At 34.3% G+C, this 14084-nt stretch overlaps 1 long non-coding RNA gene across 1 annotated transcript; it reads right to left on the reverse strand.

Moving 5' to 3' along the window:
• Positions 1-342: 342 nt before the first annotated feature.
• On the reverse strand, positions 343-1600 carry LOC138878733 (uncharacterized). The gene is made up of 2 exons (XR_011402547.1): positions 1216-1600; positions 343-426 (listed from the first exon to the last, which is right to left on the reverse strand). It is a non-coding gene; the product is annotated as an uncharacterized lncRNA (long non-coding RNA).
• Positions 1601-14084: the final 12484 nt, after the last annotated feature.

A 14084-nucleotide genomic window follows, 5' to 3' on the forward strand; every position in this document is an offset into this window, starting at 1 on the left:
TACCTTACTAAATAAGTATTTTTTAAGATATAAAAAAAGATTATTGGGACTCTAAAATATAATAATAATAATAATAATAATAATAATAATAATAATAATAATAATAATAATAATAATAATAATAATAATAACTTAGCTTGGTGATAACAAAGGGACAAACATGGCTACAAGGGTTCAAATTTTAATATATATGCTCCTTTCAGACAACCAAATGCCAGTGGAATTATATCTAATGCTTTGCAAAAATAAAAATAATTAAAGATGCTTAACACAATTTAATTAACTAACATATCGTTGTAACATTATCAAACATTTAAGAGCATATAAAAATGAATTATAATAGAAGGATAAAGCTACTAATATTTCCCAGCGTCATTATCTTTCATTCCAACTCGATTTTATGAGTTTACATGGTCCGAAAATTACCTGGACAACAGAAAGAAGAACAAATACAGCAGAGTCAGCTCTTTCCAAAATCATCAAAAAAATAATTAAACGGGCAGCAACACCAGCAAAAGACAGCGACAACCGGCAGATTCAAACCCAAGAAAATAAACTAGAAATACCCCAGCAAAACAGTACAATTATGTAACTCCAGAAAAATCTTTCAAGACTACTCTATTTTCCTTAAATAAGTTTTTCACTTAAGAATCAACTTACAAAAGCTACTAAGGGATATTATAGCAACTGATTTTTCTCTTTTTTGTGTGTCTAGAGCTCCCTCAGTAAGATGGAGTGTCCTCCTTTTATATCAAAACAATCAGCTATTTCAAAAAAATTAAAGGTCACTCTTTTTGACAGATTTTTCTACAAAATCTGCTCTTAAATTCAAAATGTCATACTTTCTGGTTCAAATCTTGTCAAGTATTTCAAACAAAATCTGCTCTCCACTATTCAAAGATAGACTTTTATTCAAACACTGTCCAAAGGTCTACATTTTCTTACCAAACAATTTGACTTTTGAGTGTTGTACTCAAAGAGTCTTGAAGTAGTAAATAAACAATCAAACAAGTACCATATACTCTTAAGTATTTTTCACTACCTCACTTTTATCAACACAAAACTATTTTACTACTTCAACAAGTGCAAAAACAGAAAATTTGACATTTCAAACTTTAAAAACTAATGCTAAAATAATTAATAATAGACAAAAATCAGATCTAAAAAATAAAAATAAAATAAAAAATCAACCACGAAAAATAATAGAATTTTTACCATTTTATAATTCAAGTGGCCGAAAAATGGTGGTATGCCAAAAGAGGGTGTTCGGGGAGGCCGCGGGAATTTGGCCGGATTTTGATCGCCGGATTTTCATGGTAAAATTGGCATCAATAGCTAGGTCTTGAGGAGCTCTATCCATTGATATAAGTATTGTGGGGTGGTAGTGGTTGGAGCTTCAAGAATTTGGGCAAAAAAGTGACGGGAAAGTTTCCTAGATCTAAGATTCAAGGAGTTTGAGGGATTTTTGAAGGATTTGGTTTGGAGATATGGAAGGAGGAAGTTGTGGAGATTACATTGTGTGAATTTGGAGGTGGTCCGTCGGCGGCGGTGATTTCCGGCCAGCGGCGGTGGGCGGAGCTGGAGCGGCGTAGAGAGAGTGAAGAGAGAGAGAGAGAAAGAGAGAGAGTGAAGAGAGAGAGAGAGAAAGAGAGAGAGAGAGAGAGAGAGAGAGAGAGAGAGAGAGAGAGAGAGAGAGAAGAAGGAGAAAAGAATTATGGGTGAAAATGAGGACAATTTTCAGATTTTTGAGGCTTTAAATACCTAAGCCAAGAGTGAATGAGATCCATTGGTCAAGATGGAATGGATGAGTATGATTTGATCTTGTTTCATTTAGTGAAACGATGTAATTTTGAGGCAAAACTATGTAGTTTCAGACCCTTTCAATGGCAGCCCTTTATCTTGCACTCTTGGACACTTTTTCTTTCAAATTTGGCCAAATTTCTTCCTTAATCCTACTTATTAAACTAATTTTACACAAATAAATTAATTAAATAACTTATTCTAATGATCAATTAACTAGATTAATTCACCAACTGAATAGCTAGTTAATTCTTAAAATGCACAAATGAAGAAAGAACTATTTTTTTTAGTATTTTATGATAGGAAATATGCAATTAAAATCACAAAAATTGAGAAAAAAAATTAAAATAACAAAACACTAATAACTTTAGGAGGTGTTAAATAGTGCAAAAATTAGGTGTTCACAGTTATTAAAAGTGATGGTAGTGATTACAGTGGTTAGATAATGTTGGCAATGGTGTTGGGTGGAGAGGAAGGTGGTGGTAAAGGAACAAGTAGTGAGAGGGGTAAACAAGATTGAAGGTGGTGAAGTGGCATTGCCACATGGCATCTACATCAACAAAAAGTCAAGCCATGTGTAATGATGTTGGACATGGTGGAGAATTTAACGGACGAAGGGTATTTTTGCACCAATCTTATAACGTCAGGGGTTGTAGTAGACCAATAGTATAACGGAAGGTATATATAATCCTTTTCACATAGTAAAGGAATATTTTTGATCATATTCCGTTTTATTAATTGGGGTTATACGGGCAATGAGCCATATAGAAATTTCGTGTTTTTCTATTCTTTCTCTTTACTCCTCTTGGGTTTAAAGAAAAGAAGATCATAATGTAAAGATATAATAAGACGTGAAAATAGCACGGGCTAGCCAGTTTTCGGATTGGTAATTAAAAAATAGTCAGCGTTTGCAAAGTCATTAAAAAATAGCCACTATTTTGCTGCAACACGAATAGTTCCAGCATAATATATTGGAGATTGATGTACCTGTACATAGCTCGGTATAGCCAGTTTTCGGACTGGTCATTCAAAAATAGCCAGCGTTTACCAAGTCAATAAAAAATAGCCACTATTTTGCTGCAACAGAGACCGGTCCAGTATACTGGAGTTCGGTGCACCTGTGTATGAACTCCAACATATTATGCTGGACTGGTATACTTTGTTAGCTCCAGTATAATATACTGGAGACTGAAGCTCCAATGCTCCAAACTCCAGTATATTATGCTGGACCAGTATACTTACTGAAAATCCAGTATAATATGTTGGAGTTCAAGTATACTTATGATGGAACTCCAGTATAATATATTGGCGTATTTTTCAGGTTTTGAACAGTGTTTTCGCTCAGATTTATCTTTACATGAAAAGTGGCTAAATTTTGATTACTTTTGAAATTGGGCTATTTTTGAACGACCAGTTATAAATCTAGCTATTTTTGAATTTTTTCCATGTGAATGAACTTTCAGTATATTATACTGGAAGTCCAGTATATTATGCTGGAACTCCACTATATTATGCTAGAAGTTTACTGGAATATATTTCGGATTTTGAACAGTGTTTTCATTCAGATTTATCTTTAGATAAAAAGTGGTTAAATTTCGATTACTTTTGAAACTGTGACATTTTTCAATTACCACTTGTAAATTTTGCTATTTTTGAATTTCACCCTAACGGGAAGAAAGTAAATCCATTATTAATTTAACAATATAGTACCTACTATATGTACCTTATGAGTATCATATATGCATTTGATGTTTAATATTATATTATTTTTAATCATATGTTGCAATAAAAATAATTAATCAGCTTCATGGTATAAGGTTTCGCAACACGCGATCCATGCTACAATTTTTTATATATAAACAAAGGTTAAATACAGAAATATTTATATATACTTATGCATATCATTACAAAACAAAGTACTCCTAGTAGCTACTAGTAAGTACTGACAAGAGCCATTAATTACTAGCATTACGATTATCCAAATTAAACTACATACAAACATTAACTGGTCTAGTTTACGCCAAGCAAAAGAAGTTCCTAATGCGTCTGCTTCAATAAATATCTATAGCAAACAATTAGTAGATACACAAAATCATTAAAGTTTTGCAGCCTTGCTCATTTGTCCGCTACTTGGTTCTGCTCCCTGAATAATAATGCTGGATTAATGGACCGTCCAAGTACTGGTCCAACAGTTCCCTACAATATAATCATTTATTATATTAGTAAACGCCATTACATTACCATAAATATAATATAACCACCAACAAAGGTTGTGGTGGTATGGTATGGTCTCGGGTTCGAGCCTTGTGTATAGAGTCTCTTTTATTAGGGAGTACTTTACCTCCAAATATGGGACTTCTCGGGGCGAATTCGAACACCGGGTGGAAAAAAAAAAGTATAATATAAGAAAATTAAAGGCCGTACCATTGTAGTCCCTACTCAAGTTTTTATGATAGCAGAATTGAGACCCCTTCTAATTATGTAGGGTGGATGAGGACGACCAACTGGTAATTCGTCAAATATGTTAATACTAGTAGGGTTGTTCGTGCAACGACGGATATATATGGAGAGACATGCTAAGAATATGATGGCACAAACGAGTATTATTACAGCTGATTTTAAGCTGATTTCATCGGCTGAGTCCTGTGGGTTTGCTAACGCTGTTGGAGCCAAACAGCGACGACGGCGTCGCTGACACGGTGCGACCATTTGCTATGATGCAAATTAGTAAGCACAAGAAGAAACCCATGATATATGAATAGAATAAGAAGTACTGATGAGTAGTAAGCGAATGAAGAAAAAGAAAGAAATTGGTCAATCAAAAGGTGATCAGCCAACAAAGTGGTCAATTTGAGAGAGAGAAAAAGTGATGAAAGGAAAGAATATTATGAATAGAGGAGATATATATATATATATATATATATATATATATATATAAAGGGCAGAAAATGGAGAAAGAAATACGTAAATGAAAAAATGCATGTATTTGATATTCTGATTCGGCAAATCCATGTACTGTACTTGTTATGTTTGGTTTAATTTCTTGTTAATGCAGGACAAATTTATAGGATTTTTGTTTATCATATGGTCTTACCAAGAAGTCATACCAACTTTGGATATTTACTGTTGACTAGTTTTTTTTTTATAATCATAAACTAAAAATAACAGCAGATGTATAATATATATATATATATATATATATATATATATATATATATATATATATAATTGTGTAACAATCCCAATGGAAAAATTAAATTCAACTAATTTTTGGTGTGGGCTTATTCCTTATGAAATTTTGCCCCTTATTGGAAACTAGGAAAATTGTGCAAAAAAGGAGGGAATTATTTAGGCGTTTGGACATAAAAATTATAATTTTCAAAAAAAATAGTATTTGAAGTTAAGTTAAAAAATAATATTTGAAATTTAAAATTTAAAATTTGAAATTATGTTTGTACATGTATTTCGCTTGAAAAAATATTACAGTTTTGTGAGTGAGGAAAAAAATTCAAAAATTTTGAAAAATAGTCAAAACCCACTTTTTGGTTTTTGCAAAACTCATTTTCAAAAAGTTTCAAAAACTTATGAACTTATCCATTAGAATATTCTCTCTCTTGTCCTATCTCAAAAACTAGCCGTTACAATTCTGTCAAGAGTCCTTGACCTCGGCTCTGGTCCTTGTTGACTCCTCAACCACTGCCTTTGCTGATAATTAGGTTATTTCGGCATATAGCATCCCAGGAATTCTAAGAAGTTCTTGATGAATTAATTCATGTTAGGACCGAAGAAAGTCAGGTGTCATGCGAAAACTAGTAAAGCAAACCTTCAACGACGATAAATCAGATAATAAAAGAGAAATATACCAAAAGAGACACAAACATAAAACGTGGTTCGGTCAACTGACCTACATCCACAACGGAGATGAGCAATCCACTATATAAAAAAAGAGTATAAAATATCGATAGAACAACCTCACAAAGAGGCAAACACAAGTGACACACTAACACTTATCCCGTAAAGTTCTCCCCCTAATACGACTCGCAAACCTCATATGGCTACATTGTAGGTGCTACTGAATGAGAAGGACGGATCTTCAATTTATAGAACTCCAAACCTTTTCCTACAAGAAAAAGGACTAGCCAAATATGAGAGATTTGTAATTTCCTTCTACAAGAAGGAAAATCCAATTAAGGTAAGCATATTGCCCTTTCCTTCAACAAATAAGAAAACCAAATCTAGTAAGAAAATTATGGCAAACACCTAACCATTCTCCCCCTTGGCCTGAATTTTTTGACAAAATAAACTAGATCCACCTTCTTCACATAGCCTTCAACAGGTCGCATCTCCAAATCTCCACCACGAAGTTTATCTCAACGTGCGTAGCATACCGGTCAAATTTCTCAGACAAAAATTACGATTATCGTCAAATATGTTGCGGCTAGAATTGAACCCGCCAAGATGAACATGTCTTGAACAAAATCATGATTATCGTCAAATATATTGCAGCTAGAACTGAACCCGCCAAGATGAACATGTCTTGGACCTCGCTCTGAAACCACTTATTAAGACCAAAAAAGTCAGGTGTCATGCGGAATCTAGTAAAGCAAATCTTCAACGATGATAAATCAGATAACAAAAGAGAAATATACCAAAAGAGACACAAACATATAACGTGGTTCGGCCAACTGACCTACATCCACAGCGGAGATGAGCAATACACTATATAAAAAAAGAGTACAAAATATCGATAGAACAACCTTATAAAGAGGCAAACACAAGTGACACACTAACACTTATCCCGTAAAGTTCTTCCCTTAAACACGACTCTCAAACCTTATATGGCTACATTGTGGATGCTATTGAATGAGAAGGATGGATCTTGAATTTATAGAACTCCAAATATTTTCCTACAAGAAAAAAAACTAGCCAAATATAGGAGATTTGTAATTTTCTTCTATAAGAAGGAAAACCCATTTAAGGTAAACTTGTTGCCCTTTCCTTTAACAAATAGAAAAATTAAATATGATAAGAAAATTATGGCAAACACCTAACAATTCAATGGCCTTCAACAGGTCACCATCTAGCAAAAATAATCATAACGGGGGAAGCCTCCTTTCAAACACCAAGAGGAATACCGAAGAATTTCTAAAGCTTGATTGCAACTCACCTGAAGAGAAAGTATATTAGGATGGTTTCTACTTGTGGGACTCTACAACAAGTGCACAAAGAAGTATTTTGTTGTACAAAGAAGATGAAGTTTAAATATTCATTGTCGTTGAAAGAAATTATCCCACTCGAGTTCAAAATTCTATCACAATCCATTTGAGTTATGTTGGGCTTTTAAGCTTGTGTAGCTTAAAGAGGGTGAAGGGAAAATGGAGGGAAAATAAAATATTTGAGTTTCCATCCTTGGCAAAGGAACATTGTCCCATATTGGAGAAATAAAAGACTTTTGATGGGTATATATATACAATTGCTCTTCTTCTAGCTCTTAAAGACTTAAGAAGAAGGCAAGCCTCGCGTCGTCGTCGTCGTTGCTCGCTCGGCTTCGGCTTCAAATTTGGTCAAAGATTGATTGATTAATCTTTTTGGACAAAATTTCTTTCAATTATTTAATTAATTAACGATTCAATCCATAATAACCCATGACCCGCGACCCGGTTCGGCCCATTTTCTTTCCCGGATTATTTTAAATCTGTTTGTTGTTTCTCGTAATATTTCTGTTTCACACCTGTTCCAACAGCTATGATTGTTTCTGAAAGATTTTAAACCTTTTCAGAAATAGTGCCAAATAGTTTATAAATATTCCTTGAATCCCAGAATCTTAACTTACGAAATTTTCTAATCTTCTTCTTCTTTTTCTGCACATAAAAATTTCAGTGTGTTTTACAGCCTTCGAGTAGTTTGTTGTTCATCGGCATTTTTAGTACCAACACTCCGGTGAGTTAAATTGTTCTATCCAGGGAGGATATATTCCAGCACCTCGGGTACTTGAGGGGAATAATTTCCTTAAGGACACACTGTATATTCAGTAGGCTCGATTTGTTCCTATATTATTTTCCAAAATTTATTTTGTCATTCTGGTTCTACTAACTTTTTGTTTCTGTTTTTTCCGGAAAGTTTAGTGTTATATTTTTTATTATAGCAATACAGTTTCAATAACAATCTTAAAGAAATTATTTTATTATATTTTGTATTATGTTTGTGGAGATTAAAATCGGTGTGGTTTTCTACTCCTTCTGAATTTTTACTATTCTGATTTGAATATATAAAAACTTCATCAGAATATTGAAATTCAGAAAACGATTTGAAGAACATAAAAACTTCATCGTTTTCTATGAAACAATATATATATATATATATATATATATATATAAACTTCAGTTTTTATTTATCATACGTACTGTTTATTGTTAATTACAGTATTATTTACTGTTCTAGTTTTGCCATTAATTTAACTCTTCTATTGTTGACAGTGAGAAATGGAAATTGATAACGGAAATTCTTCTTCGACTGTTGCGGCAAGGATGATAGCCTCGTCAAGCCGGACTGTTGTTCCACCGGCCGAGAAATCGGGGAAATTTTCTGAAGCCAACTTCAAAGGATGGCAGCAAAGGATGTTCTTCTGGCTTACCACACTTGGTATGCAGAAATTCACCAGTGAAGAACCTCTAATGCTTGCTGCGGACATGCCGGACAATGAAAAATTCATGATTGTTGAGGCGTGGAAACAGACAGATTTTCTATGCAAAGGCTATATCTTAAGCGCTTTAGAAGATGACTTGTACAATGTGTACAGCACGGTGAAAACTTCGAAAGAATTATGGGACGTACTTGAGAAGAAGTGAAAGGCTGAAGATGCATACTTGAAAAAGTTCGTGGTTGTCAAGTTTCTAGACTATAAAATGATAGACAACACTGTTGGAACCCAAGTTTAGGAGCTTTAACTTATTTTTCACGACCTTAATGCTGAAGGTATTGTCATGAATGAAGCATTTCAAGTGGCTGCAATGATTGAAAAATTACCTCCTTCGTGGAGAGATTTTAAGAATTATCTTAAGCACAAGCGCAAAGAAATGAAGTTGGAAGATCTTGTGATCCGTCTCAAGATTGAGGAAGACAACAAAACAGCCGAGAAGAAGTCTTGTGGAAATTCAACGATCATGGGAGCTAATATCATTGAGGAGACTACTCCAAAAAGTAAGAAGAGGAAGGGGTCTTCTAGATAGACTAAGCGGAAGAACAAAAAGAAATTCAAGGGCAACTGCTACAATTGTGGAAAAGTTGATCACAAAGACCTTGATTGTCGTCTCCTGAAAAGGGATAAAAAGAAGGGACATGCCAACATAGTGGAGAAGAATGATGACATTGATGATCTGTGCACAATGCTTTCGGAATGCAACCTAGTTGGAAATTCGAAGGAGTGGTGGATTAACTCTGGAGCCACTCACATGTTTGTGCTGTCAAAGAAGCATTTGTGACTTACTCTACTGCTGGTCCCGAAGATGAGCTTTCCATGGAAAATAATGCAACAACCAAGATTGAAGGTTATGGAAAGATATTCCTGAAGATGACTTCCGGCAATGTGTTAACGCTCAACAACGTTCTTCATGTTCCTACTATTATGAAGAATTTAGTTTCTATTTCTTTACTTGTGAAGAATGGATTCAAATATGCATTTGTTTCTGATAAAGTTGTTGTAAGCAAGAATGAAATGTATGTTGGAAAAGGCTACCTCACAGAGGGCCTTTTTAAACTCAATGTGATGGTTGCTGACAGTATGAATAAAATTTCATCTTCTTCTTATCTATTGGAGTCAAATAATTTATGGCATATTCATTTAGGACATGTCAATTACAAAACCTTGCGAAAATTAATTAATTTAGAAGTATTGCCTAAATTTGAGTGTAATAAATCAAAATATCAAATATGTGCTGAATATAAGTTTGTAACGTATCCTTATAAGTCTGTTGAAAGGAATTCAAGTTCTTTAGACTTAATTCATACTATCATTCGTGATATGAAGTCGACACCATCTCGAGGTGACAAAAAGTATTTTATTACTTTTATTGACGATTGCACTCGATATTGTTATGTTTATTTGCTTAATAGTAGAGATGAAGCAATTAAAGCATTTAAGCAATACAAGAATGAAGTGGAGAATCAATTGACTATAAGAATATCAAAATGATTATAAGGGATATGAGTGGAGAATATGAAACTTCGTTTAAAGAAATATGTCAGGAATATGGAATTATCCATCAAACTACTAACGAACAAATCTAGTTCTGCTTCTGTGTTGCTTTTATATTGTTTTTTCTTTTTACCCTTCTTACACCTTACACACCTCAATCCAATGGAATTGCGGAAAGGAAAAATTGGACATTAAAGGAAATGATGAATTCTTTATTAATAAGTTCCGGATTACCACAGAGTTTGTGGAGGACAGGTATCCTTATAGCTAACCAAATACTTAACAGAGTACCCCACAGCAAAACGCAATCTATTCCATATGAAAAATGGAAAGAAAGAAAACTCAACTTGAAATATTTCAAAGTGTGGGGGTGTCTAGCAAAGGTACAAGTTCCTTTACTTAAAAGGGTTAAAATCAGACCAAAATGGTAGATTGTGTTTTTATTAGATATGCTACAAACAGTAATGCATGTCGGTTTTTGGTTCATAAATTCGATAATCACGATATTCATGTTAATACAATAATGGAATTAGATAATGCTGAATTCTTTGAAAGCATCGATCCATATAAAACTGAATGTGAGTCATTAAGTGAAAGACCTAAACGGCCTCAGGAAGAACCAAAGAAAAATACTCCAAGTGTAGAAGATCCAAGACGTAGCAAACGTTAAAGAACATCTACTTTTTTTGGACCAGATTTTGTGACATTCTTTCTTAAAAATGAGCCTCAAACTTTTAAAGTAATTATGTCATCTTCTGATTCAGCGTTTTGGAAAGAAGCAGTCAATAGTGAGATTCAATCAATTTTGAATAACCATACATGGGAATTGGTTGATCCTCCTTTAGGAAATAAACCTTTAGGTTCGAAATGGATCTTGAAATGAAAAATGAAAGTTGATGGCACTATTAACAAATATAAGGCAAGACTTGTTGTCAAAGATTATAGACAAAAGGAAGGCCTTGGTTACTTTGACACTTACTCGCCAGTAACGAGGATAACATCTATTAGGGTGTTAGTGGCACTAGCGGCCGTGTATGGTCTTGAAATCCATCAAATGGATGTTAAAACAACTTTCTTAAATGAAGAATTGGCGGAAGAGATTTACATGGAACAACCTGCGGGTTTTGTGGTTCCTAGTAAAGAAAAGAAAGTGTGCAAACTTGTTAAGTCATTTTATGGACTTAAACAAGCACCCAAATAATGGTATGCCAAATTTGACCAAACAATGCTGGCACGTGGGTTTAAAATCAACGAGTGTGACAAATGTGTTTACATTAAAAACACTCCAGGTCATGAAGTTATTGTTTGTTTATATGTTGATAACATGCTGATAATGAGTAAAAGTATGGCAGATATAAATGATACTAAGCTCATGTTGGCTAGCAAATTCGACATGAAAGACTTATGAGCTGCTGACGTGATCTTAGGAGTCAGAATTCATAAGACTCCACATGGTCTAGCATTATCACAGTCTCTCTACATTGAAAAAGTACTTGACAAGTTCAAGTATTTGGATTTCATGATTGCCAAGACTCCAATTGACGTGAGTTATGCACTTTAAAAGAATGAAGGTGAAAGTGACTTACAACTCGACTATGCAAGAGTATTGGGAAGTTTGATGTATATCATGAATTATACGCGACCACATATAGCATGTGCTATTAGCAAACTGAGTCAGTTTACAAGTAATCCCAATCAAATATATTGGATGGCAATAAAACGTGTTTTGGGGCATCTGAAACATACCCAAAATTATGCTTTGCATTATAACAAATATCCCTCCGTGATCGAGGGATATAGTGATGCAAATTGGATCACCGGATCATCTGAAGTTAAATCCACGAGTGGATATGTTTTCACAATTGGGGGTGGAGCAGTGTCTTGAAAATCATCCAAACAAACGTGCATCGCCTGTTCTACAATGGAATCTGAATTCATAGCTTTAGATAAGGCCGGTGATGAAGATGAATGGCTTTGAAATTTCTTGAAGGATATTCCATTTTGGCCCAAACATTTGGTACCTATTTGTATACATTGTGATAGTCAAGCAGTAATAGGCAGGGCATGGAGCGTTATGTATAATGAAAAATCTCGTCATATACGACAGAGACACAATAGCATTAGACAACTACTCTCTAGTGGTGTTATCACGATTGACTATGTAATGTCAAGTGATAACGTGTCGGATCCATTTACAAAAGGCCTTTCTAGAGAGGCAGTTGAAAAATTATCAAACGGAATGGGGTTAGGGTCTAGGACAAGTCATCATGGCGGTAACTCTACCTAGCAGACTGGAGATCCCACGAGCTAGGTTCAAAGAGATCAAACAAAGTTATGAATGACGGTTCAATATTGTCGAACAAATCAATTCATTCTCGTGATGAAGACAATGTTCATAAATCGAGGTAAAGCATTAAGGCTTTTTGATGAGTCAATAAAGCTTAAAGTTTTTTAATGATTTGCTAAGTCTGGCAGGATATGACCAGATAGTGTGTCAATAGGATTACACGTTTAGAAATCACCTATGTGGGTGTGAAGTGTAAGCCGCTTCAAGGGGAATTAAAGTAAAGGCCCATTCTCTAAGCACTCATGAAACCAGGCGGTGTTCATGGATGAAACGAACGCAACCGTGAGAACCATAAATGGTTAAGGATTGATTGTGTGACTTATGTGGTCTAGGTATACAATAAAGCTCGACGGTTCAAAGATATCAAATCTACCGATTGACCGAGTATATCCGATATGAGTTCCCAACGGAAAGTTCAAAGGGAAACCTACTTATCCAGATGCAATTAATTATTGCATGTAAAATACACACGCATCCGTACATTCCTTTACTTTATAGTCATTCCCCATTCATGTAGGGGATTGTTGGGCTTTTAAGCTTGTGTATCTTAAAGAGGGTGAACGGAAAATAGAGAAAAAATAAAATATTTGAGTTTTTCCCTCCTTGGCAAAGGGACATTGCCCCATATTGGAGGAAGAAAAGACTTTTGATAGGTATATATACAATTACTCTTTTTCTAGCTCCTAAATAGTTAACAAGAAGGCAAGCCTCGCGCCGTCGTCGCTCGCTCGACTCGACTCGGCTTCGGCTTCGGATTTGGTTTGAATTTGATAAAAGATCGATTGATTGATTAATCTTTTTGGACAAAATTCCTTTCAATTATTTTATTAATTAACAAAAATTCAATCCAGAATAACCCATGACCTGTGACCCGGTCCGATAATCCGTTTCCTTTCAAATATTATTTCCCGCAATATTTTTGTTTCGCACCTGTTCCAACAGCCATGGTTGTTTCTGAAAGGTTGCAAACCTTTTCAGAAACAGTGCCAAATGGTCTATAAATATTTCTTGAATCCCAAAATCATAACTTACGAAATTTTCTGATCTTCTTCTTCTTCTTCTTCTTCACATAAAAATTCCAATGTGTTTTACCGTCTTCGAGTGGTTCGTTGTTCATCGGCGTTTTTGGTACCAACACTCCGGTGAGTTAAATCATTCTATTCTAGGAGGATATATTCCAGCACCTCGGGTACTTCAGGGAAATAATTTCCTTAAGGACTCACTGTGTATTCAGTGGGCTTGATTTGTTCCTATATTATTTTCCAGAATTTATTTTGTCGTTCTGGTTCTACTAACTTATTGTTTCCGTTTTTCTAGAAAGTTTACTGTTTTATTGTTTATTATAGCAATACAGATTGGATAACAAGTTATTGGGTCTAAAATTTATTATTTGTACTTAATTTGTTGATCTTTTAATACATATACAGAACGTATAACGTCTATACAACATGCATCAGTGGGTAGGGATGAGTGGTGGCAAAATGGATAGAAAAATAATTATTATTATCCACTATAAAATAGGTTGGATAATAAATTTTTTACTTATGGTTCAAATATGGATAAGATTCATACTCTCTCGATATTTTGTACTCTCTTTTATATAGTGGATTGCTTATCTTTATATGTGAACATAGGTCAATTGACCGAACCACATTAAATGTTTGTGTCTCTTTTGGTAGATTTCTCTTTTGTTGTGTAATTTAACGTCGTTCAAATATTATTTTACTAGTTTCCGCATGACAC

Source organism: Nicotiana sylvestris, chromosome 1, assembly GCF_000393655.2.
Source record: "Nicotiana sylvestris chromosome 1, ASM39365v2, whole genome shotgun sequence".
NCBI lineage: Eukaryota > Viridiplantae > Streptophyta > Magnoliopsida > Solanales > Solanaceae > Nicotiana > Nicotiana sylvestris.